The sequence below is a fragment of the Cricetulus griseus genome (assembly GCF_003668045.3).
Source record: "Cricetulus griseus strain 17A/GY chromosome 1 unlocalized genomic scaffold, alternate assembly CriGri-PICRH-1.0 chr1_0, whole genome shotgun sequence".
Classification (NCBI taxonomy): Eukaryota; Metazoa; Chordata; class Mammalia; order Rodentia; family Cricetidae; genus Cricetulus; species Cricetulus griseus.
Window position 1 is genome coordinate 274,159,782 of NW_023276806.1, and position 13,442 is coordinate 274,173,223.

The following is a 13,442-nucleotide window of genomic DNA, read 5'->3' on the forward strand; positions in this document are numbered from 1 at the left end:
CCTCTGCCTCTCAAGAGCTGGGATGAATGGATGGAGTACTTTGCCCACCCCATTCCTTCACAAATCTTAATTTTGTGTAAATTGAGGTCATCTATTTCTTTTCCTCCTTCCTCCCCCCTTTTCATGCTTTTTGGTGTCTAAGAGCCTATAGGTAATTTCAAAATCTTTCTTCTTTCCTGTCCCCCATGAGACAGGGAGACAGGGCTTCTCTGTGTAGTCCTGGCTGTCCTTGAACCTGATCTGTGGACCAGGATGACATATAAGTCAGAGATCTGCTTGCCTCTAACTCCAAGTGCATGTGTGTGCAATTTTTTGTTGTTGTTTCCTGAGTGTTTAGGATGTGTCTCTGTGTGAGTGACAACACTAAGGAGTCATAGAGAACTTGAGCAGGTCAGAGACAGTTCTCTCCTTCCACACTGGAGACTCCAGGGATTGAACTATAGCCAGTCTGTAGTACTGGGACTCCTGTGTGTTGCAGGTTTGTTTTTATACAAACTGGATACACATTGGAAAGGAAGAAGTCAAACTTTCACTATTTGCAGATAGTTTACATAAGTGACCTGAAAAACTCTACCAGGGAACTCCTACAGCTGATAAACACCTTCAGCTAATTCGCAGGATACAAGAGTAACTCAAATCAATCAGTAGCCTTTCTATATACAGATGATAAATGCGCTGAGAAAGAAGTCATTGAAACCTCACCCTTTACAATGGCAACTAACAGCATAAAATATCTTGGGGTAACACCAAACAAAAAATGAGAAAGACCTGTATAGTAAGAACTTTGAGTCTTTAAAGAAAGAAATGAAAGAATATACCAGAAAATGGAAAGATCTCCCATGCTCTTGGACAGGTAGGATTAACATAGTAAAAATGTCAATCTGTCCAAAAGCCATTTACAGATTTAACGCAAATTCCCATCAAAATCCCAACACAATCTGTCACAGACCTTGAAAGAATAGTACTCAACTTCATAAAGAAAAAAACTAAAATCCCAGGATAGCCAAAACAGCCCTGGACAATAAAGGAACTTCTGGAGGCATCACCACCCCTGATTTCAAGCTCTATCATAGAGCCATAGTCCTGAAAACAGCTTGGTATTGGCGCAAAAATAGACAGGTTGACCAATGGAATCAAATTGAAAAGCCTGATATTAACCCACACATCTATGAACACCTGATTTTGACAAAGAAGCTAAAGTTATACAACGGAAAAAAGAGCATCTTCAACAAATGGTGTTGGCATAACTGGATTTGGCCATGTAGAAGATTGCAGATAGATCCATATCTAGCGACGTGCACAAAACTTAAATCCCAATGGATCAAGGACCTCAACAAAAATTCAGCCACACTGAAATCCTAGAAGAGAAGGAGGGTGGTACTCTCAAAGAAATTTGTTCGGGAGACTGTTTTCAGAACATAAAGCCAGTAGCATAAACATTCAGATCAACAATTCATAAATGGGACCTCCTGAAACTGAGAAGCTTCTGGAAGTTCAACAAGACAAACACCCGCCCACAGAATGGGAAAAGATATTCACCAACCCCATATCTGACAAAGGTCTGATCACCAAAATATACAATGAATTCAAGAGCTATTCTCCAAAACACCAAACAATGCAATTAAAAAGTGGAGTGCAGAACTAAATAGAGAATTCTCAACAGAGGAATCTAAAATGGCTGAAAGATGGGACTGGAGAGATGGCTCAGAGGTTAAGAGCACTGGCTGCTCTTCCAAAGGTCCTGAGTTCAATTCCCAGCAACCACATGGTGGCTCACAATTATCCATTATGACATCTGGTGCCCTCTTCTGGTGTGCAGATATACATATGGAAGGAGAATGTTGTATACATAATAAAGAAATAAAATCTAAAAAAGGCTGAAAGACACTTGACAAGGTTTTCAACATCCTTAGCCATCAGGGAAATACAAATCAAAATCACTCTGAGATACCATCTTACTCCTATCAGAATGGCTAAAATCAATAACACCAATGGCAATGTATGCTGGAGAGGATGTGGAGAAAGAGGAGCATTCCTTCATTGCTGGTGGGTAGGCAAACTTGTACAACCACTTTAGAAATTAGCATGGTGGTTTCTCAGGAATATGGGAATCAGTCTACCTCAAGATCCAGCAATTCTACTCTTGGGCATATACACAAAAATACACATTTATACAAAAAGGACATATGTTCAACTATGTTCATAGCAGCATTATTTGTAATAGCCAGAGCATGGAAGCAACCTAGATGCCCCTCAGCTGAAGAATGGATAGAGAAAATGTGGTACATTTACACAATGGAGTACTATTCAGCAGAAAAAAAGCAATGGAATCTTGAAATTCGCAGACAAATGATGGAACTAGAAGAACCCATTCTGAGTGAGGTAACCCAGTCCCCAAAAGATAAACATGGAATGTACTCAATCATATAGGATTTTTAGACATAGAGCAAACTATTACCAGTCTACAATCCACTCTGCCAGAATAGCTAGGACACAAGGAAGACCCAAACAGAAGATTGCATAGTCCCTCAAAGAAAAGGAGGGGGAGGAAAACCCCTGAACAAAGAGGGATCAAGGGGCATGGGTGGAGAGGAAGGAGGTGGGAAGGGAAGAAGGGGATCGGGGAGGAGAACAAGAGGCCTGAGACAGGGGAGGAATAGAGGAGGGCAAGAACGGAGAATGCCTCGACAGAGGGAGACAGTACAGGTATGGAGAAAGGCCTGGCACAGGGGAAGTATTAGGGACCACAGGGATGACTCCAACTAAGAACCCAAGCAGTGGTGGTGAAAATGTCATTATTGCTCTTCCCCTATAATGAGATAGGTGTCTACCTTGGTTACCATTCCTAGAGTCTTAATCCAGTGTCTGTTCGAAGCAGAAACAGGCACAAACAGCTAAGCACGGAACCATACCCCTGGAATCCTATTGTGGAGAGGAGGAGGGATGAGCAAAGAAGCCAAGACGCTGCTGCAGAAACCCGCAGAAACAGTTGACCTGACCTAATGAGAGCATGGAGACCCTAGTCATTAAGCTTCCGAAACAGCATTGGACCAGCCAAGCCCTCTGAATGTGGGTGCCAGCTAGGAGGCCAAGACAGTCTATGGGACCTCTAACAGTGGAGCCAGTCTTTAAACCTAGAGCACAAATGGACTTTGGAAGCCCATTCGCTAAGGAGGGATACTCTTGCAGCCCATATACAGCAAGGAGGGCCTAGGCCCTCCTCCAAATGATATGACAGAGTTTGAAGGTCCATGGCGGAGGGCTTCACTATCCCCGGGGAGAAGTTTGGGGATGGGTTGGGGGGTAGGTAGTGGGGAACATGGGAAGATGGGAGGGCAAGGGAATGGGGGTGGATGGACATATAAATATGAGTAGTAATTAAAGAATAAAAAAGAAAAAGAAAGGAAATGAAATAAGAATATTAATACTATTACCAAGAACCTTGCCTGCAATTCTAGCATAGTAGAGCCTATTTTATTGAAGACAAACCAGTGTCAGAGTCAGTATGAGCAGATCATTTTCCATATGATAGATTGGGGAAAGTTTTAAAGAGAAGCACAAACCATCACTTAACCTTTGAAACATCACTCCAGCCCTGCTCATGGCTTTTGAACAGAGCTTTGCCTATTGGTGTAAAAACCAGAAACATACTCTCTTGTCAGTCATTTCTGAGGTTTAAGAGCACTGGGCCTACACTCAGGACTACCTAAGTCACACTAGCCTCAAGGTGAAACTACTTCTCACTCAGGAAATATTGAATCATCATTCCAATTTGTACCGAAGAGCTATCTCTCCTGACATCGTCTGATTTCATGATTTCAAACCAGGGGTAACAAACATCATCTTTTTATTACATCTCTAACAAACCTTGGCACAGTGCTCAGTCCCTGGAACAATGTTTTGCTTTTCCTTCAGAGATGAGGACCAAACTCAGGGCTTTGCGCTTGCCTGAGCTAAATTTCCAAACCCCAGTGTGTGTTCTTGACATTTTTTTAGGCAGGCTGTTGTGAGACGGAGCTAGGAGGACAGGTAGTGCTGTTACACAGAGAAACCCTGTCTTAGAAAAACAAAAAGATTTATGTTTTAGCTAGGCAGTGGTAGCACATGCCTTTAATCCCAGCACTTGGGAGGCAGAGGTAGGCGGATCTCTGTGAGTTCAATGCCAGCCTGGTCCACAAGAGCTACTTCCAGGACAGACTCCAAATTACAGAGAGAAGCCCTGTCTTGAATCTTGCCTGCATGTATTTCTGTGGAACTGGAGTTATACCGTTATGAGTGGGCAAAAGGGTGCTGGGAATTGAACCTGGATCCTCTGGAAGAGCAGTCTGTGCTCTTAGCTGCTGAGCCATCTCTCCAGCCCCAGACTTGAATGTTTGATTCATTTCTTCTGCCCTCCTTTCCTTGTTTAATAGCACACAAGAATTCCAGATTTGGCCAGAAAAGTCAAATGTTGACAGTGTTGGACGAAGAGCAGCCTCCTGAACTATGTGTTGGCCTACATAGCTACTCTGTTCTACATAGGGACTGCTGTTCTTTCTTTTAAAGATTTATTTCTTATGTATACACTGTTCTAGCTGTACATATCCATGCAGGCATCAGTGGGCACCAGATCTCATTACAGATGGATGTGAGCCACCATGTGGTTGCTGGGAGTTGCACACAGGACCTCTGGGAGAGTAGTCGGGGTGAGCCATCTGTCTTTACTCGTGTCCAGAGTGATGGTTCATACAGTGGCACCCTGTGGGTTTGTTTTTGAATTTTTGTGATAGGATTTCATTATATTCCAGGCAACCTTAATAAACCCCTGCCAACCTCCTGCCTCAGTTTCCCATGCACTGGATTCCTGAGGATGCTCCTCAGTCCTCAAAATTCTGGAGAAGACTTGATCAGATAGCCTGTGGGAAAAGAACAATGGGAATTTTGGGCTCCAGGAAGCACCGGTTTTTCTGAGGGAATTTATTATCAACACTCAGTGCGAGTGCTTACCAATGGACTCTCTTTTGTGGAATTTCTGTTCTTGGAAAGCAGTAATAATAATGAGCTGGCTGGAGACTTGATACTTACTGTACATGGAAAGGCCCACCCTTCAGGTTCCTCGGAGAATGCCAGGGGAGCATGTGGTAAATGACACAGGCATGGGAACAAGGGCTCTGAAGAGGTTAAAGGATAAATAATAAGATTTGGGGGCTTGTTTGCAGATGGTGGAAACCCCCAGGTTCCATCCTAGCTCTGGGAAGCAAAATAAATAGATAGCCTGGTCACCTGACCCAATTCTAGACTGGGCACTGGGGTACCTAAAAAAATATTGAAAGGGGTAATGAGATGGTGTAGCCTGGCAAATATCCCAAGTCTTCAGGCTCTAAATCAAAACTGGGAGTCTTTGAAGCTAGTGAAGTAGAATTATGTATCCCTGTCTCTCTTTAAACCCAGTGTAGCTCAGGCTGGCCTTGAACCTTGCTCCTGTCATAGTGTCTACCCAGGTATGTGTGATTGGGACTTGCCTCATTGTGGTTATGTTTTTCTGGTTTTTATTTGGTTTGTAATAAAACATATGTCCTGTCACATGCCTGTGAGTCCAGCAATTAGAAGGACAAGGCAGTTAGGTTTCCATGAGTTTGAGGTTCCTACACTGATCTAAAGGAGCATGTCTCAAAACTTTAATTATGGCCTAGGATGAAATACATTGGACATCAGAGATTATACCATTTCATAGTTATATGAACATTCTTGTATTCTAGTTCCAGGCATCCATGATACAATCACTTAAGCTTAGTAAATATTGCTAATAGTCTTCTTAGACTGAATAAAACTCCACTGTGTACCAATATCTTGTGGCCTCCATTTAAACGAAAACATTCATAAAAAAATTTGGAAATGTGGGCATCATTCTTTCCTAACTGCTTTTGAGAGAAATATTGTAACAGAAAACTATCTCACAACTTTTAAAATATAGCATATTGTTATCAACCATATTTATCATGCTCTCAGTAGACCTCAAGACTTCAGAGAGTCCATGCCTCTTGTCCCACAGCAGTTTTATATCCTTAAACCAATCATTTCCTGGTTGTTAAAAGACCCACATTGAAGCCTAATAGCCAATTGCTAATTGAAGCGGGGCTGGACTTACGCTCCACCACCAGACTCGTATTAACTCCCAGAATGGGCGTCCAGCTCATTGACCCTGATTTTACAGGACCCCTTGAGCCTGGCACAGAAGGCTTGCTGATATGGAAGATCATCTGCAGCATTGAAAGGTTTAGGAGTACATCCTGGAGTTATAGATCCTGATTACATGGATGTGGTAAAGATCATGGTAGAATCTCCTAGAGGGATTACAGCCATTTCTCCTGGAGACAGGATAGCACAGCTACTGCTTTTGCCAAGTTTGCATGACAAGTTTCCAGCACAAGCCAGAGAGAGAGGAGAGGGAGGCTTTGGTTCCACTGGATCAAACTTAAATTTCCTAGCTTTAGATCTTGGTCAAGTCCGACCCTTGAGTTAATAGTGAATGGTAAGAAAATTTTAGGCTTACTAGATTCTGGAGCTGATAAGAGCATTATAGCCACTAAAGATTGGCCCTCTGGCTGGCCTATACAAGTCTCTTCTCAAACTTTACAAGGTTTGGGCTATGCCAAGGCTCCTGATATGAGTGCTAGACAATTGCCTTGGAAAGATCAGGAAGGGCATTCAGGGACCATGCAACCTTATGTGTTAGACTTACCAATTTCACTATGGGGAAGAGATTTGTTAAAGGATATGGGTTTTAAACTCACAAATGAATACTCAGAAACATCTCAAGATATCATGAAACGAATGGGATACCTTCCCAGGTCGAGGCCTCGAAAACATCTGCAGGTCGTACTAGTCCTATTATTCCACAACTGAGACCTAACTAAGATTCTAGGTCTGTGTTTTTCCTAGGGGCCATTGAGGGAGGTATTCCTATTACCTGGAAAACAGAGGAGCAGGTATGGGTTCCTCAGTGGCCACTTTCCTCTGAAAAACTGGAGGCTGCTAGGACTCTAGTGCAGGAGCAGCTGGATCTGGGGCATATAAAAGCCTCTGTATCTCCATGGAATACTCCTATTTTTGTCATTAAGAAAAAATCTGGTAAATGGAGGCGGCTTCATGATCTTAGAGCTATTAATCAGCAGATGCAAATTATGGGCCTTGTGCAACATGGTCTTCCACTTTTAACTTCTTTACCTGCATCATGGCCTATCATCTCTACAGATATTAAAGATTGTTTCTTTTCCATACCTTTGTGTGCCAAGGATTCAGGGCATTTTGCCTTTACGCTGCCCTCTTTTAATCATGAACAACGCGATCTAAAGTATGAATGGATAGTGTTGCCACAGAGGATAGCCAATAATCCTACTAAGTGTCAGTTGTTTGTAGCAGAAGCCATAGTTCCTTTAAGAGTGCACTTTCCAAAGATTAGATGTGTTCATTATATGGATGATATTTTATTGGCTGCCGAAGATGATAAAACTCTCAATAAGGCATATACAAAATTGGTAAAATTGCTTGAGGTGCATAATTTAGTCATAGCCTCAGATAAAGTACAATAGGACACTGTTACTAACTATCTAGGGGCTAAGATTCTCCCTCATACAATTATTCCACAAAAAAATAGAGATTAGAAAAGATAATTTAAAAACTCTTAATGATTATCAGAAGTTGTTGGGAGATATAAATTGGATAAGGTGTTATTTAAAATTACCTAATTATGAGTTGAAACCATTGTTTAATATTCTCAATGGTGATTCAGCGTTAGATTCACCTAGGCAGTTAACTGCTAAAGCCAGAGAAGCTTTAAAGAAAGTGGAGACAGAATTACAAAGCGCCAGCCTTAAACGGCTAATAGAAAACATGGATATTCTTTTGTGTGTGCTCCCAACATTCTCCCAGCCTACAGCTTTGCTGTGGCAAGATGGTCCGTTACTATGGATTTATTCTAAATCCTCTCCAGGAAAAACTATTGAATACTATCCTGCAGCGGTTGCTGACTTGGCTCAAAATGGGATACAGGAATGCATTCAATATTTTGGGGGACTCCAAATAAGGTCATAATCCCTTATACTGCTCAACAAGTTAAGATACTTTGTGGAACTGTGGATGACTGGGCCATTCTGCGATGTGGATTTTCAGGAAATATAGATAATCATTATCCAAAACACCCTCTAATGTCATTTTTTTAAAGAACATCCAGTCATTTTTCCTAAAAAGACTGCAGCAGCTCCTATTGCTGGAGCCACAAATATTTTCACTGACGGATCCAAGATGGGCTGTGGAGCCTATATGATAGGGCATCAGGATCCAGTGCAATTTCAATATCAGCCTGGCTCTCCCCAGATTATTGAATGTAAAATTGTTCTTGAAGTGTTTAGAAATTGCCCGTTCTCCTTTAATTTAATTTATGGTTCAGCATATGTTGTGAATGCTGTTAAGGCCCTGGAGGTTGCAGGACCTATCAAACCTAATAGTACAGTTTGCAAACTCTTACAGGAGTTGCAAAAGTTGATCTGGCATCGCGATCAGAAATTTTTTATACAACATATTAGGGCTCATACCAACTTGCCCGGACCTCCATCAAAAGGCAATGAGATCCTAGATCACTCTACTAGAGGGGAATATGTATTTTTCGCTTCCCCTGCGGAGCGAGCACAGCAATTTCACAAACAATTTCATGTATCTACAAAAACTTTACAGCAAAGTTTTGTCTCGAGCAGAGGCTAGACAGATAGTATTGAATTGTCAACAGTGTATAACCTTTTTGCACCTCCCTAGCCTGGGGGTCAATCCCATAGGGTTATTGCCCTTGAAGATCTGGCAAATGGATGTAACTCATTTTTCAGGATTTGGAACTCTTAAATATATCCATGTGTCTGTGGATACCTGTTCAGGCATCATCCATGCCACCCCTATGAGTGGGGAAAAGGCTTGCAATGTCATTGGACATTGCCTTGAGGCATGGGCTGCCTGGGGAAAACCTCAGCAATTAAAGACTGACAATGGTCCTGCTTACACAGCTCAATCTTTTACCTCCTTCTGTAAACAGATGGAAGTCCAATTAAACCATGGCCTGCCTTATAATCCCCAAGGACAAGGAATAGTTGAAAGAGCTCATCACACATTGAAAGAATGTTTATTAAAACAAAAACGGGGAATAGGCCATGGTAGAACACCAAAGGAACAACTATCCTTGGCTCTCTTTACTCTGAATTTTATAAATTTGGAGTCTCAAGGCCTTTCTGCTGCCGATAGGCACCAGACTCAGGCACCTTCTCAGAAGGGCTACAAAAGATGGAGAGATATCCTTATGGGTCTATGGCATGGACCGGACCCGGTGTTAGCATGGGCGAGAGGTTCTGTTTGTGTTTTTCCTCAGGATCAGCAAGACCCGGTGTGGAATCCAGAGAGACTAACGAGGCAGTGCAACAAACAAGATGAAGCCTCCGATATTGATTTTGCTGCTGACCTTGACAACACCGTGGCTGATCCAGGCCAGAGAACAAATCCTGTGGGCCAAAGTGAAAGCGTGGCCAATTCCCTTGCCTGTTCATAGCACATCTAAAGTTTTGCCTGTTTTCTTTTCTACTAGTTGTGAATTGGGCTTGCCTTGTGTCCATTTAGACCCTGACACTGCCCAGTATTCAGCCACTAATATTTCTCTCCATGGAGCATTATGCTTCTCCCTTCTTAATAATTCTAACCCATGCATTTGGTTGAAGAATGGTTCTGTTGGCAATTGACTTGATCCCCTTACTCATAACCAGATCTCAAGCGCTATGCTCACTGAAGTCCTGATTCAGATTAATACAGGCGCTAGTTCTGGCTCTGGCACTGATACAAATGGGACTAAGGATGTAAATATCACTAAATTTCTGATGCTGATGGAGGGGCTCCGACCCTCAGATTCACGCTTTAATCAAGAGAACTCTACCGCTTGACAGGTCTTGCCTTATTGTGCACCCAATCGAGGCTATCCTCCTCATTGGACACCCTGTCAGAGTCCGGACCACAAACTTAAACAGATAGCTCCAGGTTTTGAATTTACTCTCCCTCTTGGCAAGTACCAGTATAACCTAACTCAGGGAGGTTCCCAAAGAACAGGCAGTAAAAATACCTGGCCATGGTTTCAATGGGTACTCTCCAACGAGCATGGAGCATTTACTTCTCTTGAACCTTTTGCAGTTCTCCAGAATCTCTGCATGAGACTTCTTAATATTTCTGGTACAAGGGATGAGAAGGGACCTTCTCTTAAGAATCTATCTATACATAAAACTTTGAATAATCTCACTGTTCCAGCTAGCCCAGTATGTTTAAAAGCTCCCTTTTTCTTTCTGCTCTCTAATGCTACTAATGCTATCAAAGAAGTGATCTCGTGCAATTCGACTGACATCAACTGCATTGCTAGTCAATGTTGGAATGGTTCTGCTAATACAGCAGTAGTGATGAGGATTCCTATGTATGTTCCTGTTCCAGTTAAAGTGGATACAAGAACATTTCCCATTACGGAAATCATAGGAACCAAACGGCATTTTGGCATAACTGCAGCATTGGTTACTTCCATAACCCTTTCTGCAGCAGCGGCTATGACTGCTGCCATTGCCATGGCTGCTCAGGTCCAAACAGCTGAGACAGTCAATGATACTGTGGAAAAAACAGCTACAACATTAACTACTTTAAGATCTATTGATGGCCACTCAAAAGCTGGCATTCTAACTGTGAACCAACGAGTGGACCTGTTGCAGGAACAGGTGGATGACTTAGTAACCTTAACTTCCATAGGATGCATTCATTCCTTTTCTTCTTTGTGTATCACCTCCAGGATAGCCAACAATTTCACAGAGAACAGCAACCTGAGTTGGCAGGTGAGTGCCTACCTTCAGGGAAATTGGAGTCAACAGTTCGAGAACCTGACAGACACCCTAACACAACAGATTGTTGCCGTGAATGCTACATGCCTGAGCCTGCCCACTGTTAATACCCTCTTAACTCGCTTAACCCTTAAGCAAGCCTTTAGCTTAGATAAGGAATGGGCTGGAGTAGGGGTTATGCTTTCCATGATGTTAGCCATTTTTGTTTGCCTATGGTGCCTATGCAGGATCAGGAAGTCACAAAAATCCCAAGCTGCCATATTAGTACAGGCCTTTGCTGCTGTGGAAGCAGGACAGTCCCCTCAAGCATGGTTATCCATGCTGACAGACAAATAGATGTCTTTCTCGCCCTTATTGAGTGAGTGATGCGTATCTGAATCAGTCATGCTCAATGACCGGCACCTACCCTCTTGCAATCTTCCCAGCATATTATGCTAGAGGCATTTTCACTCTTCTTCCAGGACCTGCTCTTGTTTCTCCTTAGCCCTCTTATGTTTTTCTCTAGAAACACCTTTCCATACCAAGCTAAGAATGGATTTGCTTTGTCTACTTAAGAATTAAACATTGGAATAGAAAGGTGTCCTGCGATCTCCACAGTGACTTATTTCAGGCACTTTGAAAAGAAGTCACCAGGTTTGACAGTCACTAGGCCTGATGAGCCACCAGGCTAGGGAAGAACAATAGGGTTTGTTCATGGGGATCACACTAGCACTTGGTTAGACAGCTGATTCCCTGTAACCCTACTGCCAAACAGGGTTTCTCTGTAACCCTTGCTATCCTGGAGCTTACCCTGAAGACTAGGCTGGCTTTGAACACAGAGATCTGCCTCCTCTCTCCAGAGTGCTGGGATTAAAGGTGTGCACCACAACCACCACTACCGAGCATGTTGCTTTTAATTTGTATGTGTGTCTGTGTGTGGGTATGTGCACGGGAATGCCAAAGACATTGAGCTCCAGGATTCCTTCTGGAGCTGGATTCATGGCAGTTGGTCTGGGACTGAAACAGGAGTCCTGCAAGATCAGAGCACTTTCACCACGGAGCCATCCCTCCAGTGCCTTCTGTGGGTTTTCAATCCCTTGACTTGGGTTCCAGGCAAAGCACATGGGAAGCTCACTGAATATTATATGTAGAATCCCTTGTAAGGAGTTGCCTTTACTTCTTGAAAAAGAAATGGTTTGTGTTCTTTATGGAAAACAGTGCAACCTGCAAAGCTTGGCTTTGTAAAGGATTCATGGATCTCACTGCTGTGAATGATACCAGGGGCAGGAGCACAAATCAACTACATTCTCAGTTCCTGTTGGAGAACTGTTGTCTTTCTAAAGATTTGTCAGTTTTCATCTTTATGGTTGTAAGAATCTTGCTTAGATGTTTCTAAGTGCACTGCCTGCTTATCTGATGGAAGCAGCCAGAAGAGGGAGCTGGGAGCAAGCCTCAAAACCAAAACAAAACCAGCTAAGACTATAAGAAGAATGATGTTTGGATGGCCTGGGGTATAAGTCACTAGTAGTACCTTTGGGTAGCATGCACAAAGCACTGGTCCATATATCAAGTTTGCCTGGGAATTTCAGTGCCACAGTGGACTATATCCTTGGCTGTGTATGTGTGTATGAATATGTTACTTATGACAATCCCATTTTCAACAGATTGACAAAAATTAAGCATCTATGTAAGTTACACTGGGATCAAGAGATCAAGATGTTGGGCTGGCTCAATGGATCCAGTTTAATTTCTGAGCAGCCACATGGTAGCCCTCAGATCCTGCAATTCCACTTCCAGGTGTTCTGACACCCCTTTGGCCGGGACAGGTGCCTGCCCACATGATGGGCACACATACATCCAGGCACACACACAGAGATCCAGCACAGAAACATGAAGTAAGCAATTTATTTTGAAAGCCTTAATTCATATGGAAGCATAAACATAGTATGCAGATTGCTAATTCTGACATACAGTTGTAGCTGCAGAGTCATAACTATGTCAAATGGAACCTCCACTTGTGGCTTCCATTTAAATGAAAACATTCATAAACAAAATCTGGGAATGTGGGCGTCGTTCTTTCCAAACTGCTTCCTGCTGATCGGGGGTGCTGAAATACCATGGGGATCCTAAGAAAACCCAGAAATCTTGACTATACTGGTCTTACTGCATTGTCCCAGGTGTCTTCAACATTCAATACCTGGCCATTGCTTCAGGGGTTCTTCCAACTCTGTTAGTCTGGAAGGAATCCGCAGCTTTTCATTTTCTGTGGAAACAAAAGCAGAAATTCTTTTCCCAAGTAACCTGTCCTTATACATAAATTTGAAGCCAAAGTAGGTATGAAATGCCAGAACTGAATGAATCCAGCAGCATTTACAATAAAGGTTACTTTAGCAGTTCTTCATTCCTTGGCAATTGAGCAATTCAAAGACAGCACAATATCATTCAGTATGTGGACTCTGTATTTTCCTTTTTTATTATTCTATTCATTTTCTACATCTCAGTTTCTATTTTTTACTTTTCATCTTTTTGACAGAGCTTTTCTATTCCAATGCAACTCTCTCAGGGTTTCCTGCCTTTTCG

At 42.6% G+C, this 13,442-nt stretch overlaps 1 pseudogene; it reads left to right on the forward strand.

The window, feature by feature from the left end:
• The first annotated feature begins 3,251 nt into the window (after positions 1-3,251).
• The window catches only part of LOC113837952, a 13,137-nt pseudogene continuing 2,946 nt past the window's right edge, over positions 3,252-13,442 (forward strand).